General features: G+C 52.2%; 1 protein-coding gene and 1 non-coding gene across 9 annotated transcripts in view; both read right to left on the minus strand.

Annotated features, from left to right (window-relative positions):
- PLXNA2 (plexin A2) overlaps positions 1-25,631 on the minus strand; it is a 345,475-nt gene that overhangs the window by 94,458 nt on the left and 225,386 nt on the right. For 3 of the 8 annotated variants that reach the window (XM_015299042.4, XM_040652971.2, XM_040652972.2), the window contains exon 1: positions 9,447-9,615. The exons of 3 other annotated variants lie outside the window; for them this stretch is intronic. The gene's annotated coding sequence lies outside the window, so the exon portion shown is untranslated. Of the gene's footprint in view, positions 1-4,931; positions 5,064-9,446; positions 9,616-9,871; positions 9,933-25,631 lie in introns of those variants that run through there. 2 more of the 8 variants (XM_046904270.1, XM_046904272.1) reach the window with 2 other exon arrangements.
- MIR6654 (microRNA 6654) lies at positions 4,972-5,081 on the minus strand. The gene has a single exon (NR_105523.1). It is a non-coding gene; the product is annotated as a microRNA 6654 (primary transcript).

Below are 25,631 nucleotides of genomic sequence, written 5' to 3' on the forward strand. Positions count from 1 at the left end.
TCAGTTCCAGCTCCGTTTGATCATTCAGGGACTTCATTCCCAACAAAACGGAACTGAATGGAGGGCGACCTTAAGTGCAAGCAGATCAAATGCTTAAACGTTTTGCCCGAAGCGATACAGAAGGTGTCAGTGCCCACTGCTCCCCCAGGTGACCTCTGGCTGCGGTTTGTTCCATGGGAACACGACAGCACAGCACGGCAACGCGGTGTGTGTGGGGGGGGGGGGAGATCGCAGTGCCGACACTGAGCTGCAGGAGGAAAGCAGGCAGCAGCGTCTGCTGGCCTCGCTCCAAGTGCCCCACAGGCAAATGGAGAGCCCCAGCTTCACATTAAATGGGTCCCCAGCCACTCCATTAAACAGAAATGCTGCAACAGAGCTCCTCTGGCTGTGCCAACGCGGTGTTTGTTATCCCCACACTCCCCCCGGGGCAGCCAGATGTATTTACACAGTAGCCACGGTGCTGTTACCTAAGCAAACCAGGAAATGGGACGTTTGTTGAAAGGAGGCTCTTTGGTGCCGAATCCCCAACTGCACCGCTATGGATTTCACTCAGACTGCAGCACTGCCATCCCTGAGCGTGGCACTGCCTGCACACATCGGGCACATCCCCACCAGAGGGTGGCTGCTGCTCAGCGCCACTTCAGAATGGGATCACGTTTTCAGGTGGTGAGCAATGAGCACCAAATCAGACCCGCACAGCCCTGCCCATGGCACTGCCCATGGCTGCACCTTCCCCTGTTGCCCCGTTGCACCAGCAGGGCTGCATCAGATAGCCCCAAACCGGGCAGAGCCACTGGGCACAGCGCAATTGGAGCCAGGAGGGGGCTCAGTGCTGCACCTCCCTGCAGCCAGCAGTCAGAGCCAGCATCCCAGAGCTGGAACTCCAGAGCTGGCATTCCTGCTGCAAAACCGGAGGAAATCCTCATCTAGACACTGCTGTGATGTTTTAAGGATTTGGGAGCACAGACAGCCCTGATGTTAGCAACCTGCAGCAGGCAGGCGGAGCTGGAAGGAGCCACCAGCACTGGAGAACCCTTCAGGGACCATCAAACCCCTCTCAGAGTGCCTCAATGTGAGCTCCTGCCACGAGCAGCAATCAGTGCCGGCTCCATCAGCACCGTTATGGAACAGAGCTCACCTCCTGCAGCCCCTCCTTGTCCCTCCTGCGTGCATCACCGGGCTCTCCATGCAGTTTTGGCAGTGCTTTGAGCTGCCTGGAAAGCCAGCAGCAGCTCAGCCCTGTGCCACCATCACTGGACATCATCTCCCCCTCTGCACTCGGGTGTCACCCAGGATTGCAGCTCCTCCTGCTCTGCTCTGTGCTCCTCTGCCCTGCTTTTCAATTTCAGCGCTCTGGCAGATCGCTGATTAATTCAAGCCTGTTTAATAACCCTTCTGTTTAGATGAAACAAGCTGTCTTGTTTCCTTTATTTGCAACACTAACTCTTGTTTCTTCTCTAAGGATCTTTCTGTCATTTATAAACTCCTGCCTCTCCAAGCAGCCTGACAGCGGGGACGGAGAAAGCATCTGCTGAGGTCCATGCGTGACATTGGCCAGCAGTCACAGCACAGGGGCTGCACACCCCGATGGGCACCACGGTCTGAAGGCAGAGCTGTCCTGCACACCCACTGCTATTCCCCTGCACTTGCCAGCAGGGCTGGGTCAGACCCATAGCACTCTGCTCCCCACCATTTGGAGGCTCTCAGCTGTCTCCCACCTCTTCGCATTTCAAAGCTGCACTTGTCTGTTGAGCAACTGAGTCATTTCCTTCCCAGATCCAACCTATCGGACCACATCCAGCCGGGCCCGGAAAACAATAAATCCTTCAGGGACTTTTCAGGCCATATTTCACAGGAATGCAGCGAGAGCTCCTGGCACAGCCCTGGGTTCAGCTGTCACCACAGCCCCATCCCAAAGCACTGCCCGGAAGCTGCCTCCGTCCCCCACACAGGAGGGGGAGAAGCTGCAGTGGATGTGGGAATGCAGGAGGGCTGCAGGAACATCTTCAGTTGGTTCTGTTCATGTGCATCCGCTTTACAACCACAGACCGACCTTCCAGATCCTGTCAAACATTTCATCAGCATCACAGAGGGCAAAACCATGGCATAAATCAGTGATTTCTCAAGAGGGTGGTGACGCACTGAACAGGTTGCCCAGGGAGGCTGTGGATGCCCCATCCCTGCAGGCATTCAAGGCCAGGCTGGATGTGGCTCTGGGCAGCCTGGTCTGCTGGTTGGCGACCCTGCACATAGCAGGGGGTGGAAATGAGATGATCACTGTGGTCCTTTTCAACCCAGGCCATTCTGTGATCCTACGATTCCAGCTCTATAGGGCCTACAAGCTGCAAAACTTCCACTGACACAACGGGGATGAGACGCTTTGCCAAAAGAACTCTACACCTGAAGCAGTTTCCATGCAGCTCTGAGGAACAGCGGCGCACTCTGCAGCAGCAACCCGTTCTGCTTCCATCCCCGTTTCGAAGGGCAGAAGCAAAACCCAACCGACTCATGCAAAGACGTACAGCGCCATTAACCAAATGCACCCAAACACGGGAGAAAAACAAAGTGGCACAGAAATTAATATTATATCCTCTTCAGAAGCAAGATGGCTCGTGCAGATAATCTGGCAAAGAGTGGTGCTTGTGATGGAAATTTGCAGAGGATGTAACAGGAATTGTTAGGGATGAACAAATGGGTCAGTCCTTTGCTTTTCCTCACGTTAAAAGTTGCACCCCGGGATGAAGGTGCGACACCTCAGCAGTGCCTCAGGCACCAAACATCACTGCTGCCCAACCCCACAGGCTCCACATTTGGGTTTCTTGGTGCAGATTGCCAAAGCAGAGCCGTATCAGGGCTGGCACTGACACACACACACTTCCTCCGTGCCTGCAGGGATGGCAATGGTTAAAGCCACACTGCTGGATCTGGGCTCAGCACTGAAGGACTCCAGCTGCACAGCAGCCCCATCCACCACTTCTCCCCCCATCCCAGCACCCGGGCAGGGTTTGTTTTTCCAGACAAGTTACACAACTCCCTTGGAAGTCCTTGAAAGAGCCTCAGCTTTTGTTTCTCTCTCTCTCTCTCAGTTTGTTCTAGCACTTCCAGCTCAGCCCTACAAGCCGCGGCCGCCTCCAAGTCAGAGCGTTTATTTGGTGGAGCTGATGGAACAGCTTTGCCCCTGTCACACAATTTATGCCTTGAAAAGCTGAGTTACGCCAGCACTTGCTCGGCGCCGCTTTATGCACCAGCACCGAGCACAGGGCTCAGCCCCACTCCTCCAGCACACCCGAGTGCTTCCCCGTGCCCCGTGGTTGCTATGAGATCCTACGGACTGTCTGAACCTGCTGTGACCAAACACAGCTCTGCTCTGCGGGGTCCCCGCGTGCAGGGCCAGCACAGCACTGTGAGGGCTCAGCACGGCTGCAATTAACTCCTCGCTAACTGCGGGGAGAACTGCAGCCCGGAGAGGGGCAGCCTGCAAACCGCAGCCCCAGCTCAGCCAAACAGACAGGACAGAACAGCTCAGCCTGCAGGGAAACCTACAGCCACACTCCTTTCCTTCCCTTCCCTGCCCCATCAAGAGGAAATACACAGTTCTTGTTGTTTTCTTTAACTACCATTACAGGGCATGACATAAAGCAGCGAAGGCAGGAAACACGGCCACGGGGGCAGAGCTCCATCCTCTCCTCCCTTTGCCGTGACTTTTTGGGTGGTTGGCGAATGAATGAGCGAAGCAGACAGCCGGCATGTTTTATGGAGTTGAACTGTAACATCCCTGTTCGGCAGCCAACGGACCATTTTCCTGCTCTGACACCAATAAATCTGCGCAGCCACGGGGAACAAAGCCCTTAACATGAGCTGCCTGCACGTGAGCTCTTTGGCCACCTAGGCAAACACCAGCATGCCGTGGTCTGTAACAGCCCAGAGTGGGAGATCGCCCTTTTCAATAGCACAAAGCTGAAGTTTCAATGCTCCCACCAATGCACACAGCCCCAATGCAGCACCTGCTTGGTGACAGCCAGTTCTAGAGCTGCAGAGCCCCAGCACCGCATCCCCACATTACGAGGATACAGGCAAGGCAAAGCCTGAGAGCGCAGCAAGCAAGAAGCAAACAGAAAGAACCCGAAGCCTGCCGTAAGTATTACGGTGACTCTCAAAATGCTGGGGCTGACACTCAAGGCTGAAACCTCAAAATGCACCTTGTGGAAGCTTATTTCAAGATGAATGGAGCAAAGCACTGAACAACCCACGCACGCTGCCAAGTTTCTGCTCTCCCCCCGTTGGGTGCTGGTTCCAGGGGACTCGGTGCTGCTGACCCAGAACCCCCCTCCCAACCTATGCCGAGGATTTCTCCAAGCACTCTCTTATCGAGGACACACTAAATGTCCCCGGGTGGTGGTTCTGTTCCCAGCTCCTGGCTGGAAGCACGAGGTGCTGCCGTGCTGACTCAGGGCTGCCACATCCCGCTGCCTTCCTGCCCAGCCCGCATGGAGCCGGGGGGGTTCCTGTTTTCCCCAGCAGCACTCAGTGCCCTGAGATGCAGCACAGGGTGCTCACAGCCCACCCTCGTGAGAGTTAAAGCTGCTGTTTTTCTAACGCTGAAAGCAAAATATGCTGTTTCCTTTCACCTTCCTGATAGGTGCAGGGAACAGCCTCTCCATGGACTGCAACCCATTGCTTCACCGGGAGATAATGAGGAGCTGACAAATTCCCTCTCCCAGTCAAGGAAGCCTTGTCCATGAACCCTAAGGGCTTCTCCATGGCTGCTGCAGTCCATGGGAGCACCCACCCCCGGTCACTGCTGGGTGCCATCCCAGCTCCCATCCCATGCTGGCACTGCACAGTGCTCTCCGAATGGGTTCTGCAGCTGCACCTGTACCCGGCACAGCAACCCCACAAAGCCACCCGCCCGCAGCCCCAGCCGCACTCACCGCACCCCAGGGGCTGGGCAGGGGGCTGGGCAGGGGGCTGGATGGGGGGCTGCCCTCCCTGCCAGCTCAGCCCCAGTGCTGAGCACTCACACAGCTGCGGCTCCGTCGCTGAGCACAGGGAAAGCAGCAGAGGGAGGCGGTGAGGTGAGAGGTCAGTGCAATATTTACTCAGACGTCACCTTTCACTTTTATGGAGTGAGGAAGTTGCGCCAGAGCAGGAAAAGGGCTGAAAGGAACAGTCCCACCTGGGAAGCTGCTGGAGCAGTGAGCACTGTGGCTCTGGAGAGCGGGGATAGGAGCGTGCAGCAGAGTGCTGGGCCCCCAAAATGTGCTTGGGGTTGTTCAACCACCCCTGACATGGAAAGCTGAGACCCTATCCATGCACACCATGCTTTAGAATAGCCCTGGCTATACAGGAACCCACCACACCAACAGGGATTTTAAGGACAAGAGATCAGGCGCACAATACAGGGAACTGCAATAGAAATGCATGGGCTGAGTGGCAAAATGCCTCCAGCAGAGCCCTGCTCCTTGGAAGCACCGCTCCTCTGCCACGCAATGGGATGGCACTGAGCGCAGCCACACCTGGAGCTGTCAGTGCAACTGCATACAGGGCCTGGTGGGCCGGGGCTGGGAGCAGCAGCTGCTATGGGCACAGCACAGGGCCCAGTTTGTGGGGCTGCCCGTGCTGTCACACCGCCCTCTCAGATAATCTGAGCTTTCCTTTTATAATGCGGCTGATGCCTTTTATCCCCTGCTCTGAACGCAATCTTAGCCCAGGCAAAGCAGGATTAAACTTTCAGAATACGATGCATTTATCAGCACCTCCCAGTTCGACTTCACCCAAGCAGAACCAGAAATCTCAGCCAGAAACGGGAGATGGGATCTGTCAGACAGCAGGAGGGTCACCTCACCCTCAGCACCCCCCGAAACCACATCCCTCAGTGCCCACACCCCTCATCTCCCCATCCCCAAAGCACATCTCCACAGTTCCAAAACACCTCCGGAGACGGCGACTCCACCACCTCCCCAGGCAACGCAACCCCCTATTGCAACCCTCCCTATTGCAACGCACCCCTACTCTTTCTAAGCAGAAATCTACCCCAATTCCTCATTCTACGCAGAGCCCCCCGCCTCCTCCAGGAGCACCGGACCCGCAGCCCCGGGGGAGCGGCCGCCACCGCGGAGCGCAGCTGCGCCCCGACCGCGCGTCCCCGCTCTGATCCTCGCGGGGAGCATCCTCCGGAGGGTCCCCTCTAGCGGGCCGAGGCGGTACTTCGGGCCGAGGCGGTACTTCTTCGGGGCCGCAGCCCCTCCGCTGCCGAGGACGGAGCGGAGCGCACCCGGCAGCCGCTCCCCGCTCCCCTCCCCGCGGCTCCACACGGGGAGGTCGCACATCGGGTGCTCCCCCCGGTGATGCACGCTCACATGCAGAGGATGGTGGGCGCACAGCCCCACCGGAGCTCGGCAGCACCCTGCTCCCTGCCCGGCCCTCTCCTTTTGGCGTGATGGCAGCCCCCCCCCCCCCCCCCAGCCAAGCTGGTTAAGAGATTAACACTCTAAAAACCACATTTACTCTAATTAGCCATGAAATCTTTGTAACTAAGAGAAAAAATGTTTCCCTTGGGGGATTTCTGTCCATTCATCACTGTCTGAATTGGAGGGGAGAGGGGGGGGGAAAAAAAGAAAAGAGAAGGGGGAAAGAGGGGGTAAAAATCCTCAGATCTAATGAATTAATGGCTGAGTGCCCCAAGAAAGAAGTGGGCTTCTGCACAATGCGGGCCCCAAAGGGATGCTCATGGGATGGTGATGGGCTGCCCGTGGGTTACCCTGAGTTAACAGGGAGTGGGCACACAGCACAGTCAGCCCCTCCTGGGTGCTGCACAGGGAGAGCAGAGCTGTGGGGTGAGAATCCCGCCCCAACTTCGGCCCATCAATACTTCATCCCTCTGGAATACGAACGATTATTTTCCTGCCAGCGCTTTTCTTGTGTATTTTAAATGTGTCACCGCCTTCCACTTTCTCCCCTGTATGTGTTTCTTGTAACAGGCGCATGAAATAAAGATTAGCTGAATAATCAGCAGCACCTGGAGATGGGCAAGGGCCTGGCTCAGGAGCACAGCTCCACAGGTTCGGGCAGCTCACACCCCCAGAGCCCAGCACAGACACTTCTGTCAGCAGTGAGAGCCCCAGCTGCGGGCACGGAGACCCTCACATACTTCTTGTTTGAGCTGCAGAAGGGCCCATTAGGATGGCTTGATCCCTGCCTGCTGGGGGGTGGAGGTGTGGGGCAGCAGTGGGGTGTTGCTATGCAGGACAGCTCAGCCCACTCCCCCAGAGCTGCTCACAGCCCCCACTGAACACAGGTGCTCCGGAGGCACAGACAGCCCTGCAGGAAAGCATCACCGAATGGGAGCAGCTCTCCTCCTGCAGCCCTCTCCCCCGTAGCCCTGCAGTTTCTGGGTGTCAGCTTTTGCTTTTCCCAGCTCAGCTCTTCACACAAGCTGTCTACTGCATGAGACAGTCCGCACCCACGTTTGCCATAGCTTTTGGGCAATTATCCCAAAACACACTCCAGCCTCCCACATTTGGCTGCAACAGGAGTTCCTGAAGTAAAGCCTCGGAGCCGTGGTTAAGCGGAGAAGATATCGCACATCCCATGCTTCCCCGAGACACCACAGGGTCTGCACTGCAAACTGCTCCAAATGTCATTCCCATTTAGCTGCTTTGCAAGCCAATTTGTCACATACTAATGTAATTTGCTGCAGAGAGTTAAAGAGCACAGGGCAGCAGCAGTCACCTCTCTCCCAAGCTCCCCCATCCAGCCTGGGTCTGTTTTCCCTTCTGCATCTCACCGAAGTTAAGAGAGGCAGAGGAAAGCTCAGGGTTAACGCGACGAGCGAGACAGAGTGATAAGAGCACCAGGAAAAGCTGTTTTTATCATAGTGGTGGGTTGTGTGCAGATCTGATGCAGCATCTGTTACCTGCTCCTACTGCAGAAACTTGTTACAATGCCAGTGAGAAGTCCCACCATTAATTACAGCAAATAACGCTATCAAGACAGTGAAAAGTAAATGGTGTTACTTTATCTTCTCGCAGTGGAGATGGTTAGATGAGCCGAGGACGGCAGGTTCTCTCTATGAGCCATTTCCCAACAGGTATATGTGAGCATTACTCATCGCCTGCACCAAGTTTCCCGATTTAAAGCCGTTTTATCTCTTTCCCTGAACTGCCCCGATATCACATTCACGCTTTGAGGATCCTCAAAGTGACAACAAATGGCAAAAGGACAGCAATAAAGCCAAAAATCACTTTTTAAGGGATCTAACACCTCGGTGTTAAAGGCAAAAAAAAAAAAGCCAAACATCTGTTCCGAGGACGGCACAGATTTCTTCTGAGGGATCCATCCCTGCTCTATGTAGGTCATCTGATTTAACATCCAGAGGCGTCGTTATCAGTGAAGCCACCCAGCCAAGGGCAGCCCAGCGCAGCTCCCCGCAGCCAACCGCGATCTGTTGGATGGCTCCAAACCACCACGGCGGCACTGAGCGCTCAGCACACGGCCAGGAATCCCTGCCAGCAGCACTCACTGCGTCGTGGCACTCCGTGAACTTCATTCCCTCACCTCCCAGCCCGTCCCTTGAACTGCAGGTCACAGATGGACAGGGCTGAGGGTTTATTTTCCCCTCCGCCACTTACTATTCACCTCACTTTATATTAACCTATTGACTTTCTGATACCCCTCAGAACACGGATTAATTGAGTATCATTCACTTCACCTCCAGGAAGACGAAGCATCGGCTTGAATGGAAACAAAGCCACAAGGCCTGGGCACGGGGTGATGGGAGGGGGGTCGGTCAAGGGCACAGCAGTGTGGGGGGCAGTGGGCTGTGGGGCTTTGGGCATCACTCAGGGCTGAGATTTCCCAAAGGGAGCAGGAATGCATTCCCTGCCATCCCCTGCTGCCTCTCAATGAAGGTCTCGCAGGGATTTAGGGAAGTTTTAAAAGGGTCTGGGTATTATTTTTTTTTCCCCCTGAGATTCGGGGGATGCTTTGAGGAGCCCATCCATGCCGACGGGAACTTTCACGGACAGGAGTTGGTTCCGATGCACTGAGCGCTCCAAGCCAAGGCTGAGCGGTAACAAATGACAACAGAATTCCGGAGGAAACATCCGTCTGTACGGCGCTTACACAAACACACACACACAGCAGAACGGGAAGGGAGGAAGGGAAGGTGACCAGGAATACGGCAGCTCGAGGGATTTCTCCATCCCCTCCGCAGCCGCCGATGGGAACACCCCGCGACGCCGCTCGCAGCGCAGTGTCAGCCGCCGGCAGCTCCCGGAGGGCCGCCGAACTCCGCCCGCCGCGGTGCCACCCGCGCTGCGCGGCCACGGGGCCGGGGAAAGGGCTGCGGTCAGCCGGGGCAGAGCCCCAACCCCAACCCGGGGATGCTCCGGGGAGCCCCGCACCCCGTGGACAGCCGCCCCCCGCCACCCCGGCCCCTCACTCACCGCACCGCACCGCGCCGCTCCGCCGCCGCCCGCCTCCTCCTCGGGGCTCCCCGGCTCACGGCGGGGTAATCCACGCAGCCCCCGCCAGCCTGAAAACCCGCAGCCGAACACCCGCCGCTCCTCCGCCTCCCGCAGCTCCGGGGCTCAGCTTCGCGGCTCAGCTCTGCCCGACAGCGGCGGCGGGGGGGGGGGGCCGGCTGCCCTCCGCCCTCCTCCCCGGCATCCGCCCGCTGCCGAGCCCCGCGCTCCCTCCGCCGCCGCCGCCGCCGAGCCCCAAGCACCGCGCGCTGCGCTCCGCTCCGCTCCGCTCCCCCCCCCTCCGCCCGCCGCCGCCCCCGCGCCGCCTCCGCTCCCCGCGGTTAACCCTTCGTCCGCCTCTGCGCGGCGCGGCCCCGGGAGAGGGACGAACGGCCCCGGGGGTGCACCTGAGCCTGGGAGGTGCTCGGGGAGCGGCGCTGCGCCGACGAGAAGCCCTAAAGACTGCCCGCCCCTCGGGAGGCTGCGGCTCCCCGAGCATCAGCACGCCCGGGTGGGGGCGGTGGAATTAAGGGCTGCCTCCCCTGCCCCACGTTTCCTGGGTCTCAGCCTCCCACCGGCTCCTGGGCTCTGTTCCCACGCCCGAACTCGGGACACGCTCTGCACCCAGGGTGAGGGACGCTGAGCTCCATTCCTCACTTTCCCCATCTGCAGAACGGGCTCACATCGGCAATTCGGTTTTCTCTCGAGGCCGCATTAGCTCCAGCAGTCAGCGCTGTATGTGCTGTGCTGAGTCCCCGAAGCCACTGCCATCACCTCTGTGTACTGCCAGAGGTGGGCAGAGCCCAACCACAGCTGCACCCCGCTGGCAGCAGGAGTCCTATGGGCACCCACAGCTCAGGTGGGATCCCTCCCTGTGCCCCAGCGGTGTGCTGCACAGCTGCTGACCGCCTGGCACCTGGGAGCAGTATGGAACCCAGGGGCAGCAGCTCACCCTGGGCCAGGCACGTCCCCCATGTTCACCTCTGGGTGCTCGGGACACAGTGACATCCTGCAATGCAGCACACGTCAGGTAGCCAGTCTGGCTCCAGGCAAGTTGCAACATTTACCATCCTACAAAAAAGATCTTCCTTTCCAATAGTGTGTGTGGAGCTCTCATTGGAACATGGGAACACCGCCCTGCGTGGCACAGTCAAGAGCTCAGTCTCATCCCTTGGAAGAGGGCCCCTTGACATCGCTGAAGCTCTGGAGCAGAGCATTCTGACACCCTGGAGAGATGCTAAGTTGAAGCTGTTTAGCTCAGGAGAGGGAGCAGGAGACACTCAGTGGATGGCAGCACTGGTTCCTTAGCAAGCTTCTCTCTTTCACTGTTCTCTCCCTAATACATTCGCTATGCCATGTATTCACAGCACATGGCACTAAATCCCATTCCATATACCACCCCTGGTTAAGTGCACATCCCACCAATGCAGTCCCTCCTGTTGAAGAGAGCTGCACAAGGAGCTCAGAGCATCTCAACAACCATTCCTCTCCTCCTTGCAGGGCTGTCTGCATCCTGTCTTCCGTTTATTATTTATTGACAGTCAATTATTTCCATGTATGGAGAGTCAGTCCCAGGCTAATTACAGGCTGTGGAACAGCCCTGGACTTGCAGAGCAGTTCACATACGGGGTGTGAGCAAAGCGGAGCATGTGAGGATCCAGCAAAGCAGGTGGAGATCCACCTCGTTCTGCTCAGGTGACTCAGATGTGCTGCTTGCTTAAGGACTGCTCTGTGTTAGCAAGCATTTTTGATTGCAACGACGACTGCAAACCCTTTCTGTTGGCGGCTGGATTCACACATTCCTGCAAAGTGCAGCGGGGCCAAATACTGGAATCAAAGTCTGGATCCACAGCAGAGAGAAGGACCTGCCTCTGTCACACGGAGGCGAGCACTGCAGGACGGGGTCTGTGCCCCAATGACAAAGCAGCCTGCGAGCTTCGGTGAAGGATCGGCCTCTGCCTCCTGCCTGCGTATTCACCATCGCTCTCTGTCCCCCTCTTTGATAAACTCCTTTGCTTCAGAGCACAGAGGTCATGAATCTGTCTGAGCTGTGAGCAGCCTTTCTCCCAGCCCTCGGCTTCCTGTGTTCTCTAACGTGGCTCTGTGCTTTCCCTCTGGTGCTCCTCCATGTGCCTGCAGATGCAGCAGGACCCGGAGGCGGTATTCACTCTGTAATAGCCATTCCAAGGGCAATACAACAGGTTCTGCCTTTCCCTCATTTCCCAAGCAGGAAAACCTCTCTTTTATGTTCCCTCCCTGTCCCTTTAGGACACTGAGTACAACCCGAGCTCCTCAAGAGCAGCCACTGCTGCTGTGTGCGGCGAAGAGCTCCATCTGTAGGCCCCAGCTACAGGTACAGGGATCAGCATCATCTTTAGCTATAGGCGCAGGGATGAGCACCATCTGTAGGCTCCAGCTATAGGTGCAAGGATGAGCATCATCTATAGGTCCCAGCTACAAGCACAGGGATAAGCACCATCTATAGGTCCCAGCTATAGCAGCACAAATGAGCACCATCTATAGGTCCCAGCTACAAGCACAGAGATGAACACAATTGATAGGCTCCAGCTATCGGCACAGGGGTCATCATCATCTTTAGGGCCCAGCTATAGGCGCAGGGATGAGCACCATCTGTAGGCTCCATCTATAGGCGCAGGGATGAGCATCACCTACAGGTTCCAGCTATAGGGGGAGGCATAACCACCATCTATAGGTCCCAGCTGCAAGCACAGAGATGAACACCATTGATAGGCTCCAGCTATAGGTGCAGGAACGAGCATCATCTATAGGTCCCAGTTACAAGCACAGGGATGAGCACCATCTACAGGTCCCAGCTACAGGTGCAGGAATGAGCACCACTTACAGATCCCAGCTATAGGTGCAAGAATGAGCATCATCTACAGGCTCCAGCCATAGGCACAGGGATGAGCACCATCTATAGGCCCCAGCTATGGGTCCCAGCCATAGGTGCAGGGCTCTGCTCGCCGCCAGCTGATGCACAGCTGCTGGCTGACAGCTCCTCATTACTCGCACCATAGCTATCAATGCAATTTTCAGCAGAGCTAATAATTATTCAGCACTAATCACTACAATAGAAGAATCATAGGCAGTTATTTAGAAATGATTGTTTCCACTCAGTTATTACCTGTGACAGCAAAGGGAAATCTCAAATAGTCAAACCCACATGCATATGGGAAGCTGAGTGAAAGATCAATGGGAATTTAACCAGCACTTTATGCTATTCTTCCTTTTAGAACAAAACTTGTCAAGTAATTTTTTCCTCTACTCTTCATAATCTCTTGGTGTGAAATGGAAAGGATTTTTCTCTTCCGGTCCTTAGGAAAAGGAAATCCTCTCCTCACCCTTCCTCAGATTTCCTCATAAATGTGAGCTGCAGTTATTGCAGTTCTTGCCTCCGAATCCCCTGGTTTGAAGTGAGACGAAATTAACTCCGAAAGGTTTTCTCTTTTCCAAACAAACCCTGTTTTCATTAACTCCAGAGGCAGCAGAACAGAAAGTCCCAGCATCCGAGTTACAGAGTGTCTTGTTACTGTCAAAAACACAATCACTGACAACATCTGTGCTGAGGTTGTGTCAGAAACTCAAGGTGCAGACAATGTGCCATTTTTAGTTGGCTTCCTACAGCCAACAATTGCCTCAGCTGAAAAAGAAAAAGCTGATCATAGAGAGGAGAGAATAAAATAACCCTGCAAAAACACCGCTTTGCTTTGCTCCTTGAAAACAGACAAGCACAGAAGTGGTCATAGTGCCCATCGCCAGGAGGCAGCTCTGTGGGATGGCCACTCAAAAGTCCACACCCCACGTAGAGCAGCTCCTGTTTTGGAGAGATATCCCACTGCATCGTTGTGTTTCACAGCCCTGGGGCTGCACATCTCCCACCCAACGTGCTGCCGGCAGTCCCTGCACCCCAAAATGCATCAAACTGCTCCCAAGAAAGGGCAGCTAAGAGGCTGCCAGCTCTCTGTGACACTCCTTGGGAAGCAGAAAAATTAGGATCTGCGTTCAGCTCACTCACATTCATTGGCTGCAGCACGCACAGCAAGACAGAGTTGGTTCTGCTGTCATTGGTTTGTCTACATTATTAATTATTTACTAATAACAGTTGCAAACAAGCCCGCTGTGCTCGGGGCAGCCATTGAAGATTTCCAGCCTATGTTTGTTCTGCTAACAGCAGAGGCTGCAGGGAAAAGACTGCACCGTGCCGAGCCCCCTCTACACACAGTATTTCTCCCTGTGGCTGCTCAGCATCTCCAACACAGGGGGCTTTCCTCATCCTGAGCACCCATGGCTGTAAGATGAGCAGAAACCCTCCAAAATAGCACTGTGACAACAATGGCCAATTTCAGAGATGGGCGTCCTAAGCATGCATGGGGATGGCTAACAGAGAGCTACAATCGCAGCTCGGGTTGAGTTGCTGGGTTGGGTTGTAGGGCTGGGTTGTTGGGCTGAGTTGTTGGATTGGGTTGGGTTGTAGGGCTGGGTTGTTGGGCTGGGTTGCTGGGTTGGGTTGTAGGGCTGAGTTGTTGGATTGGGTGGTTGGGTTGGGTTGTTGAGTTGTGATATTGGGCTGAGTTGTTGGACTGGGATGTTGGGCCGGGTTGTTGGGTTGGGTGCTCTCCAAGATCTCCAGTCTGAAGAGCCCCATCCCAGTGCCCTGAGGACCTGCTGAAGTTTGCAGGGTCCCCCATTCCCCAGCGCCAGGTTATGCACATTGGTGGTGGGCACAGTGATTAACGAGCTGCTTCAGCAATAAATCTGTCCCGTGCACTCGCTGTAGCTTGTTCATTGAAAATCTTTAGTTACTTCATCATAAAGAAATGAGTATTTCAGGCTTCCTGTCCTAATGAACATAAAATATGAAGCATATTGTCAAACATGCTGCAGCTCTGCCTTTTATTCTACAACGCTCTTTTTAATTTTTCCTGTAGGCAGTGTTTATTACTAACAACAGAAAACTAAATTATTTAAAACCCTAATTTCATCTGATTTCTCCCTCCTGTCTGAGCAGATTGAGATTTCTTCACTGTGTAATGGGTGGGAGGGGGATGGAGTTGGAAGCCCTTTGATTTGTGGCTCTGTGATTGTTAATCTTCTGCTCTGAGTTCTGCAAAGCATTTTGTAAGTGATGGAGGAACGTGGAGCCCGACGTCTGCTTATCGTTTCACGCTCTTTTCAGTATTTTTAGGAGGCTTTTTTTCCAGGAAAGGTGGGGGGGGGGGTGGGAGTTACTCATAATCAACAGCAGACAGAATGTGAGAGGAACCCCTCTCTCCTCACAGCATTCAGCCAAAGTCAGAGAAAAGCAGGGCAGGTATGGGCTCATTTGAAACATTTCTGTTACCGATCTTGATGCGATCACTACGAGCACAGACTCCCAAAGGAGGGAAAAAGAAAGGGAAATAGAGAAAAAAGGACGTCAATTGCACCAGCCTTTAATTTCCCTTGTCGTTTAGCAGGATACCTCCCACCTCATCTGCTTCTCCAAAACCTCCTTTCCTCTCCAGTGCCCACAGCTCTCTGCACCCAGAGTGATGCTTGGCTCCATGCTACAGCTCTGCTCCCCATCCTCAACCCCATCCCCAATGCACAAGAGGCACCCCCAGGGCATCACAGAGAGGGGCTTATATAGTGTGTGCACAGTTGCTGCAGTTGGGTTTAATTGATGCGTTGGGTCACATCTGTAAGGGATAGATGGATAGAGAAGGACCTCCTCTGGCTCCCTTCTGTGCCTCAGGGCCCAGCAAAGGGCCCAGGAATATCACAGGGGATTAATGCTGCTGCAGAGGGAAGGGGCTGCTGCTCAGTCCATTTAAACATTTCATTCCAGCACTGCACCAATTAAATATTCCCCATCTGAAGAGACCACGGATTAAAGCAACAGCAATGCTGAAAAAAATAACCATCTCTTTGGAGATCTGACCGCAGACTGATCTTTTTCTCTCAAAAGATCAAGGAAAAGGGATGAAATTGGGAAGAGAAAAAAAAGAAAAGGCCTCTTAGAAGTAAACTTTAGGCCCGTGTGAATAATTTCTCCCTTCCTGGTCCGTGCTCCCTCCCATGCATTTTCAATGGCCAAGCCCTGGGAAGACACTCTGCCATACGCCCACCCTGTGACCATCACTGGGAACATCCCCATGCTCTCTGCAGCCCCGAGCCTGCACTCTGCATCTGTGCAAGCACAGCACTGCATCGCTGAGATGGGAAGGGACTGCATCAGGAAAAAGAGGCTGTGTGCATTACTTCTCCCAGCTCCAATCTCTCACGGCTGTGCCAAGACCCCCTTCCAGCCCCTCTCTCTTTATTTGGATAAGTGGAAGGCTTAAATGAGAAAGTTTTCCTTGGCAAATGCACACTGGCAGCGGAATGGGAGCAGTTAAACATACCCGGCCCAGACAAAGGGAAAGGCTGCTTCTCATTAAGAAGGCAGTTTTATTCTGTTCTGTGATTTCGGGTGTTGCTCGGGCAGATTTAACCCAGAGAGAGAGCAGAAAGGGAAAAGCACACAAGTATAGGGGGGCAATGCCATTCCTCTGTGCTGTGGGGTCAGCCCTGGCACCCACTGAGCACCCAAACCTCATCCCAGTGCTGAGCCCAAAAGGAGCTCAACCGAGCGTCCAACTTTAACCACACACCTCACTTTCAGATGATTTTATCCCTTACCTTTCGTGGCCTTGGACCCAGGTGTGCGAGATGCTGGGCGCTCATTGAGTATTTATGGCGTTTGCCATGAACAAGAGAAAATTTACTTTCTGCTAAAGAGACTGCAGGAAAATTACCCCGACGCCGCGCAGGGAGTGCTTCATAGAAGGATCCCAGTTGGGTCCGTGTGTTGTATTGATAAGCTCCAGGCTGTATTTCATTACAGGGTATTTCTACGGCATTTCTTAGTGGGAAACAGAAGGCAAGCAGTATTTCTTAGCGGAAAAGAGAAAAGGCTGCACCTCTGCCCCTTGCAAACAGCACAGAAATGTAATTCGTTAACAAATCCGAACAAAAAGACAGAGCTGGAAAAACTGAGTGTGCTCAACCCCGGAGAGCAAAACAAATAGGAACCGTTTGTTACCTCATAAAGGGACTGGGGAAGAAAGTCTTTGACGATAAGGGAGGACGATTTGCTCTCATGGGCCACTGAGCATCCAAATACATACAAGCTGTTCGCAGCAGACTGATTGCAGTTAGGCCATAATGCCATTGTACATGCTCAAAAAAAAAAAAATAGATAAAAAAAAGGGGGGGAAACACACACAGAAGTACTTCAGAAATAGACCGTGGTCTATTCATTACCAGATTGTTTCAGTGAGATCTATTTTCCCCCGCTCTTCAACTGCCATGTTTTCTTTTATCTTAATTTTCCCTCTGTTTAAAGTTGAATTCCTTGATCTGCAACATCTTTAGCTTTAATTTTTTTTTCCCCCCCTCTTCCCTTCTTACCAGTGAAATGAATTCAAATCATTTGCATTTACTGCAGAGAACACACAGCCTCATCTGTAGCCCTTAGTCTGACTGAATTGCTTTTCTGCTTCACGAGGCACATGGTGAGGCTGGAGCACATCCCCACCGCTCCGTACAGCCAGAGATAATCTGGTTGGCACTTCTGTGCTCCTGTCATATTTATCACATTGATCATATACAAAACAGATAAGCAAAATCATATTATTGGAAGCAGAGATCCAATGAATCTATGAACCAAATCCATCACTTGGCACAGACGCAGAAGAAGCCACTTGCTCTCAACCATTTCCCAAGTCAATTTTCCTTACAAATAGCTCTCATCAACCTAAGAACTCAGGAGAGAGCACGTCCTTCTGTCAGACATCCTTAGAAACCAGATGTGCTTAGTGCACACACACACACACAAATATATATATACATATGTATATATGCATCTAGTGGTTGGCAACCCTGCCCAGATCATTGGGGCTGCAGATTGATCATCTTTAAGATCCTTTCCAACCTCAGCTGCTCTGTGATTCTACGTACGGATGCTATAACAAACCCAACCTCTTCAGAAGCATACACTTTCATTTCTTTAATTAATATTCTTTTCAAAACACCTTATTGTTATTTTTGAGCTTACCTTCAAGAGACCCAAAATAGTCAAGAGGGAATCGTGACAACGAAAACAGAGCTGGCTTAAACAAAAGGGTAAAAGCTCTGGATAGAAGTACACAGAAAGCACACGTTGTCTCACGGTATCATTCACTGCTAACCAGGAACCATTCTCTCCCCAAAGGGCAAACAGGTAACTGCCGGAGCCAGGGGTTGGAAGCTGGAGACTAGGAGTCAGACAACGTGACAACGGAGCCCAGCATGGAGTCATTAAACCACAGAACCCATTCTTATGGGGCTCTCAGCACCTTCCAGCTCCACCACCTCTTCCCTCAGTGAGGCTGGAAGCAGATAGGAGGAGAAATGCCAGGAGAGGCTCAGACCTGCATGCCCCGGGAGCAGCGTGCCACCAACACAGCCACGGGTCCCCAGAGGGAGAGCGCACGGGATGTGCACTGGTGCATAAGCACAGAGGCTGTCAGTGGGCAGATGCTGCCCAGCCCTGGTCGCAGAGGTGTGCTGGAGCACCCAACGCCCGATGCCACCCGCAGGCAGCGCCCGCTTTGCTCCCAGCTCTCATCACAATTGTGTCAGCAGCAGATGCTGCTGCAGTCAGATGGAAACAACGCAAGGAACCTTCCACATGGCGTCTAGTCAGAGAGGGGAAAAAAAGAATCCCTGCTAGAGGCTGGCGGGGACGCGGGGTGAGATGGAACTGCAGAGTGCACAGCATCGGGTCAGGCTCTCGGTGCTGCAGGGTCACACAGACGTGGTCCCACAGAGCTCTGGGTGCAGTCCCAGGGGCTCCAGGGGCACCGCAGCAACCGAGACGGGAAGTGACAGCGGGAGAGAGATCTGAGCACCTTGGCAATAATCTCATCACATATTCTGCACTTGTGATCTAACGCCACAGCATTCAGACATCCTATAAATCCCAAGCTGACAATTCAGAAGTAGCGTTCACAAAACCTCAAGTGGCACTATCTTGGCCTTAATCCTTCCTTATCTGTCCCTGCAACTCACAGCACCAGCCAGGAAAGTGCATCAGAGCCACAGCGTCAGCAGCCTCAAACCCTCTCCCCAACATCCTGAACCAACGACTCCCGAGTTGGACTCATTGACCCTTATGGGTCCCTTCCAACATGGGATATTCTCTGACCTCGGATCTCCTTTCACACCCACGTGAACAGCTCTGGAAGAAGCTGGCACCACTGGTGAAAGGCTCGCTTATTGATTTCAGTATCAGAGGCACGCAGTGGATGCAATTAAACAACACAAAGCCCGTGCACTCGTTGTCTGCCCTTGGGTTAATCCCAGCCATGAACGAGCTGCAGACGGACCGACTGCTCCGGCAGTTGTGGCTGCAGCCTCACGCAGTATGGATAAATTAATCACCCTCACCTCCCCTGCTAAAAGCCAATCGGGCGCTTTTCAGAGTGCAACTGCAATAAACCCACATAAAAAAAAGGGAAAAAAATACAGCTGGGACCAGCACATAGGCTTTTTAACAGCTGTTTGTAAATATGTCTAATAACTCATCCTGTCAACATGCTCACTTTTCCATTACAAGGAAATATTCATAGATGGTATTCCCAGAGCTGAAGGATCCATTTCCTTAATGAAATACAGATAGTTTACTTTACAAAGTCTAATTGCCTGAAGAATGGGTGTCAGGTTTCTTTATTCGACTCGTGGTACTGAAACCTTTCCAGCTCACGTGTACGACAAGCAAAGAACTTAATGGAGCTTTCACAGCAGTGGCTTAACAGCTAAGCCACCTTTAAGCAATAATCCCAGCAAATATAGGAGGAGATGTGGGCATTTAGATGTTAAGTAATATGAAATTCAGTCCTACTAATTGACTAACAGGGGAATCCTATCGGGAATGCCTACAGCATTGAAATCAACTCATTGATTACATCTCCTAGATATGAATGCCTGCAGCAGGGCTGAGCAAACCCCTCGCCCCATGCACAGCCTGCATGCTGCACAGCCCACTGCTGCTCCAGCACGGCGCTCAGGGTGCGTGCTTTCCCCAGCATGGGAATGGTGCAAGCCATGTGCACACACAGCTAATGATCCGCTCTGAACCCCAAACACATGGAGGCATTTAAATCAGAGCCTGAAGTACAGCACCGAGCCGTGGTGGTGTGATTTTCAGAGACATTCCAAAATGTTATTAAAGCTAAACAAACTCATTTAAGCACCACGTCTCTCCTTCTGTATGCTAATATGGGAAAGGGAAAGCAGCCTAGGAAGCACGGTAAGCTCGTGGCAGCAGGCAGGGTAGGTGGGTGCAGTGCTCCAACCCCATCCATCATCACCCAGAGCTGTCTGAGTGTGTAGGCATGCCACAGCAGCTTTACATTGCCTCGCTTGCTCTTGGTCTAGAAAATTAAGTTAAGACTTCCTACTGCCTCAGTGAGAGGTGTGCAATGGGAGCGTGGGTGCAGCAGAGCCCCATTGAGACGAACCATGACATATTTCCTCCGTGGGAGATGTGATCAGAGCAGTGCCTGGGCACCAGCAGCACAGCGGTGTGGGAGCAGAGCTCTGCCCTGCTCTCCTCCTGCCGACACCAGCAAAGCAGAAGCTGATTGCATGTCAGACAGGCAGGGTTTGAACAAGATCTCAGACAATAAAAGGGCAGAGCGAGGACCCTGCAGGAGGAAGGCCGATGTGGTTCTATTCCCAGGTGTTAAACAGAGGCATTTTCTGTTGCTTCAGATGTTAAGGTCAGAGGAGGAAAGATAACCGAATCCCCTTGTAAACCTCGCCAGGTGGGTGACCCTCATGTACCCCTCTCCAAAGGGCACGGATCATTTTTCTGAGCCCTGGCTGAAGCTCACAGCAGCAGCAAAGCTCCATCTTCGTGAGCTCCATTTGTCTCTCAGGGTGAGAGGCTGGGACCACAATGTGCCGGGGGTAACGTCTGCATGGTTTGAGGGTTTTGGTAAGAAAAGCAACCTATTTATTTCCCCACCCACCTGCTCTTACTCTTTTGCCCCATTTCTCTATGCTACAGTGAAATAAATCTGTGGAAATGAAGCCCGTCTCACGATTTACAGTGCAGTATGGAAAACAAAACCAAACCAAAGCATTCTGCAGCCAGGGCTCCCAGACCATCACACAACACAGCCACTGAAATAAGCACATGCTAATGCTTGAATGCATGACAGCATTTGACACAACAGATTCCTGTGCCAAGCAGCATCTGCTCACATAACCTTGCAGGCACTGTAGGACCCTCTGAGCTCTACACGGGGGCATCCACAGCACCGACACCCCCAGGATGGGCACCAGGGACCCAGCAGCTCCCATCTGCTGCTGGAGCATACAGCCACCATCGGGTTAAATGGGGAACTGGGCACTGCTCTGGTGCTCAGGCTCATCCTGAAGCAAAAGACAAAGGGCTGAAACAGCAAAGACTAATCAGTTTTGCCTTCATTAGGTGGCAACAAAAGCTTTGTTAGGTTTACACAGCAAATTAGTAAATCCCTTTAAGTATTTGAACACTATTGTTGATCTGTTCCCAAATTTCATTCTCTGCTGTTGGCAAATGCTGCAATTTCCAGAGGAACCCTTTCATCCATTTTTCATACAGCTCACTTTCTTCAAAGGCAGCGGTGCTGGCTGTGAGAAGGGAAGCTAATATTTCACTTTCATTCTGTTGCATTTCAACACCAGGGTTTGGCACCTGGCAGAACGCTGCCCCAGTTTGCCACAGAGGGCTTCAGGAGTCGAAGTGTAACTGTGGGGATTGCCACATGTCCTGAGCAGATAGACAAGAACCTGTGTGCCCAATCTCATCACTGCCTCCTTCACTGTGTCTGACTTATCCATTCCCACCCTCAGCTCGTTCTCTTGTAAAACAAACTCTAATTAGTAAACGTCAGTATGTCAGCTTGAGATCCTCAGGTGGGAGGCAGTAAAGATCTGTAAAGGTGTCACTAATTTAGTAGTTTGAGGTATCACTTCTTTTACTTCCTAACTGTCTATCCGTTCATCAGTCCATCTCTATGCAATTGATCATTGTGATCATTCACCAAAACAGCCTGGAGGCTGTCATGTTTTAGGCCTTTCCCATTTTTCTCTGTGGATGCTCTGAGTTCAGGTGATGGCCAGGCAGGGGGCAATGCCTGTGTCCCATAGCTCAGACCCACAGCAGTGATGGATATGAGCAGGAACCACAGCACCTGGGCTTTGCCAGGAGCTGGTGTCATAGAAGAGCTCAAAGAGGAAAAAAAAGCAGACCTGGGATGCTTTTTTTTTTTTTTTCCCCTTGCCAATTTTGGAGATTAAGCTTCCCAGCCAACTCCTAGGGAGAGAGGGAGATCGGAAGCGCACCCAACAGGGATGTGACAGCGCTAATCGGAACACAAGTCACTCACCCATCTGCTGCCAGCACCCGCCGCGTGGCCCTTCCTGCCTGACCCTATCTCATCTTCAGAATTTGAAGCAACTTAAGACCACGTAGCATAGATGTATGCCTAATCTCATTACAGCGATAATTCTCAGCTCCTGATCTGCGGGAGTTCTGCAGATAAGCACCCAAAGCTTTGATAGAAGTGCCCATCATCTTGAAGGAGCTGCATTTGGAAAGCATCCTCCCAGCAGCAGCTCTTAACCCGTGCCATGGGGCTCCATCTCTTCACATGGAGCATTTTAGAGACCTTTGAACTGAAACAACTGTAGATATTAATAATGTGAAAGCCTCTAGATTATATAAATATATATTCTTTCCCATTTTAGCCTTGTGGTCCAAGGTCTGGGCAGCTTCTATATGCCTTTGGCATTGCCAACAAGTGTCTGTGCACACGTCTACCTCTCACACAAGCCATACAAATCCCAAGTTGTGTAGACACGCAAGGACAAACAAAAGCAGCCAATCAACCCAAATAAACAATTAAAAACTAATGCTATTACACCACATTAAAACTGGATAAGGCTCAGAAACAAAGGAGAAATTGCTTTGCATTAGTTCTCCGCATGCCATCCTGTTCCTTGCAGGGTTTTAATAATACGCATAGTTATTTGAATAGCTTGTTGATCACATCCATCAATCCTAAAACACAGACTCGTGCCAGAGGAATTTATAACCCTTTTAACATGGTCTGACACAGGAATGCACTCAGGCTGAAGGCAGCGCTGCCCTGGGCAAAGGTGGGGCATAGACTTTGGGGGGCACTCCAGATTCCCCCTGGTGGATGCTCAGCCTGGTGATGCCCCAACAGCCCCCATCAGGGCCATGGGTTTGTTAGTTCACTCTTAAATTATGCCAAAAATACCAAAGAATGGCTGTGGGTTTAAAAGGAGAAGTGGTTGTGTACAGACCTGGAGGCAGACCCTGGCTCCACCAACAGCAGCAGCACTCTATCACCCCATCACTCAGAGTCAGAATTACTGCTCCTGTTGGCTTTCCCCCCTTTTAATCCTTTTCTGCAGTTTTACTGTGTTTTTTTTTTTTTTAAACTTTCTTTATGTTATTTCTGGGGGCTTAAGCCAAGGTCTCAGTCAGATTTTAAAAACCTTATGTTTTGTGCCTGTAATTCCTGGAACCCAATACATGACAATAAAGTTATTTCAGCACAAAGGCTTGCGGAGTAATCAGACAGCCAGAGGTGCACCAGACCTCAGCCAGTCGCAAGGGACAACACCAACCAGTGCTTCTGCACGGGCTTACCTCTAAACCCATGAAACTCAGTGGCTCGTGCCCACCTTGAAGTCCCTTTCCTAGCAGCTGCAGAGGTTAAACGGTGGTAATGCCAGCAAGGAGCGACGCAGAGCGAGGCACTCTGTTACCAAACACGCTTGGTTATTCCTCAGGTGTTGCCTGGATTTAATTACTAATGAGGATGCTCCAAGAGCACAGCGCTGCCAGCAGCATGGCACGCAGCCCGGGCACCACGGACAGCGCCGCCTCCTCCCGCAGCTCTGCCCGAAGAAGAGAGAGATGGTTTTCCCTTGGATAACTCACGAGCTCAGTGAAATTTCTTTTTCATGTGCAATAAAGTTGCTGGTGGTGCATTTCAGCGAGCTGTGTGCGCGCTGACGGGAACTTTGAAGCGCTCACAGAGCTAAAATAGCACCAGTTATTTGTCACTTCAACCCATCCTAAAGGAGGAATCCACGAGAAAATTCTAAGTATATCACCAACAGATCACCCGGCGTTCCATTCCCTTGAGAGGGCTTAGAGACATTCAGACACTTAACAACAGACAGCCCCATTTCTGGGTTGGGACAAGCACGGCTGGGCTGCAATGGGGAGAAGTGAGGGATTCCTGCCCTTGTGCTGCGGGGTGCTGTGGGTCAGGGCTGCACCACACCTGGAAGCACTGCTGGTGCTGCTGCCCAAGACCTCTGCCCACCCCCTGCCTCCCCAAACCCATCTCCATTTCATTTGCAAGCTGATTTCATGATGGAGCAGAAATGCCAATCAGTGGCACAGCCATCAGCACGCGAGCATCCCCAATCTGCATTAGGCGGCCGGGCAGCCTTCCAGAGCACCAGCTACAACACATGAATTATTGCCCAAACATTACTGCTGTCAGCACATTCCTCTCTATACAACTTCCTATTATTATTTTTTTGGCAGACAACCCTGAAATTTTAAACAGCTCAATCTTGCTAAAGTGATGCAACTGCTCGCTGCCTCCAGGAGGAACTTCTGAAAACCAACAACAATCCTTCCACCGAGAATAGCAACAAAAAGCCCCAAACACTCCTCGTGCTGCCTCTTTGTTTTGGTGTCTCCAGCAGCTCCGACTTCCACTCTAATTTGCAGTAACAGCCTTTTATTTGTCTTGCGAAGGGAATAAAGAGACTTAAGGGATCCTTAAGCTTCAGTGGCAGCACAGAAGCAGCAGTAACGTGGCAGGCAAGGTCGGAGCACTGCTGCCCGCATTCAGCTCATTAAGAGAAATGTGCACCGAGTGCCATTTGCTTTGAAGTTGTTTGTGCTGCTGTGATTCATTCAGAGAACGCAAGAGTCCGAGAAGCACTACAAATGGCCTTAAAAACCCTGGAAGCGAGGTTGGTAAATTAGTTACTTTGTCATGAATGCTGCAGAAAACCAATGGCTGGAATGGAAAGCAGAGCTCGTGGGATGGATCGCTCCTTCATTCCCACGTCTTATTTATGTGAAAGGAAGAACTGCAGAAGAAACCTGAAAGTTATATTTACATAGAGATGAAGGTAGAGATCTTGCTGTAATTACATGAATCAAAGCCTTCATTTAGTTTCAATAAGCAAATTACCTTGATAACTTCTCATTATGGAAAATATATATCTGTATCTCTTCCAGGTCCTGAGTGGCATATGTGCTCCTACATAATTAATAGATTGCACTATTTTTTTTTTTTTTAAATCAATCGTGGTTGAATTTACAATGCGAACTTTTAGCATAACAAAAACGTGGCTGATTACCCAAAAATATTTATTCAAGATTAAAAACATGTAACATATGAATATTTTAATAAATATTAAATATTTATGCCTTCTTTCCAAAGCTCCCATAGCCCAGCTCTTGATTATTTTTCTTTAGAATTATTGAGCCAGGTAGGGTTTGGAAGATCCCATTTAATAGTTACGTTTGGGCTCCAGGTATTCTGTCTGTCGGTGTTGGAGCAGCTGCAGCGCCACCAGGGAGGCAGCAATGAGGTGAGCAGGTCTGGTGGGCACCACGGCAACTCGAGAACCTGTGGCACAGAGCCCAGCACAGTGGAGGAGAGGAGAAGGGCAAAAAACACAAAGCCAGCAAAGAACAGAGCCTTTGAGAGGGAAGCATTCTTGGCCTATGCACGTTTGGTAGCATGGTTTGAATGCATCCTTTAACCGTGGCCCCATTCCAGCATCAGCCTGCTTTGCCCAGCACAAGAGCTCCCAGGTAGGAGGTGCTGGGAGAGCAGAACTCAGCAAATGGGCGTGCAAAGCTTTTCCACCCACAGCTCAAACTAAAGCAATTTGCAGCAGGCATCACACTGGTTCTGCTTACATACAGAAGTGCCTGACGCTGTGCAAGTGTCCAAAGCTCAGTTTCAGACCCCATTAAACACCAGGGCTGCCAGCCAGAAGGCAGCCACAACAAAAGATCCAAAC

Source organism: Gallus gallus, chromosome 26 (assembly GCF_016699485.2).
Source record: "Gallus gallus isolate bGalGal1 chromosome 26, bGalGal1.mat.broiler.GRCg7b, whole genome shotgun sequence".
Lineage (NCBI taxonomy): Eukaryota > Metazoa > Chordata > Aves > Galliformes > Phasianidae > Gallus > Gallus gallus.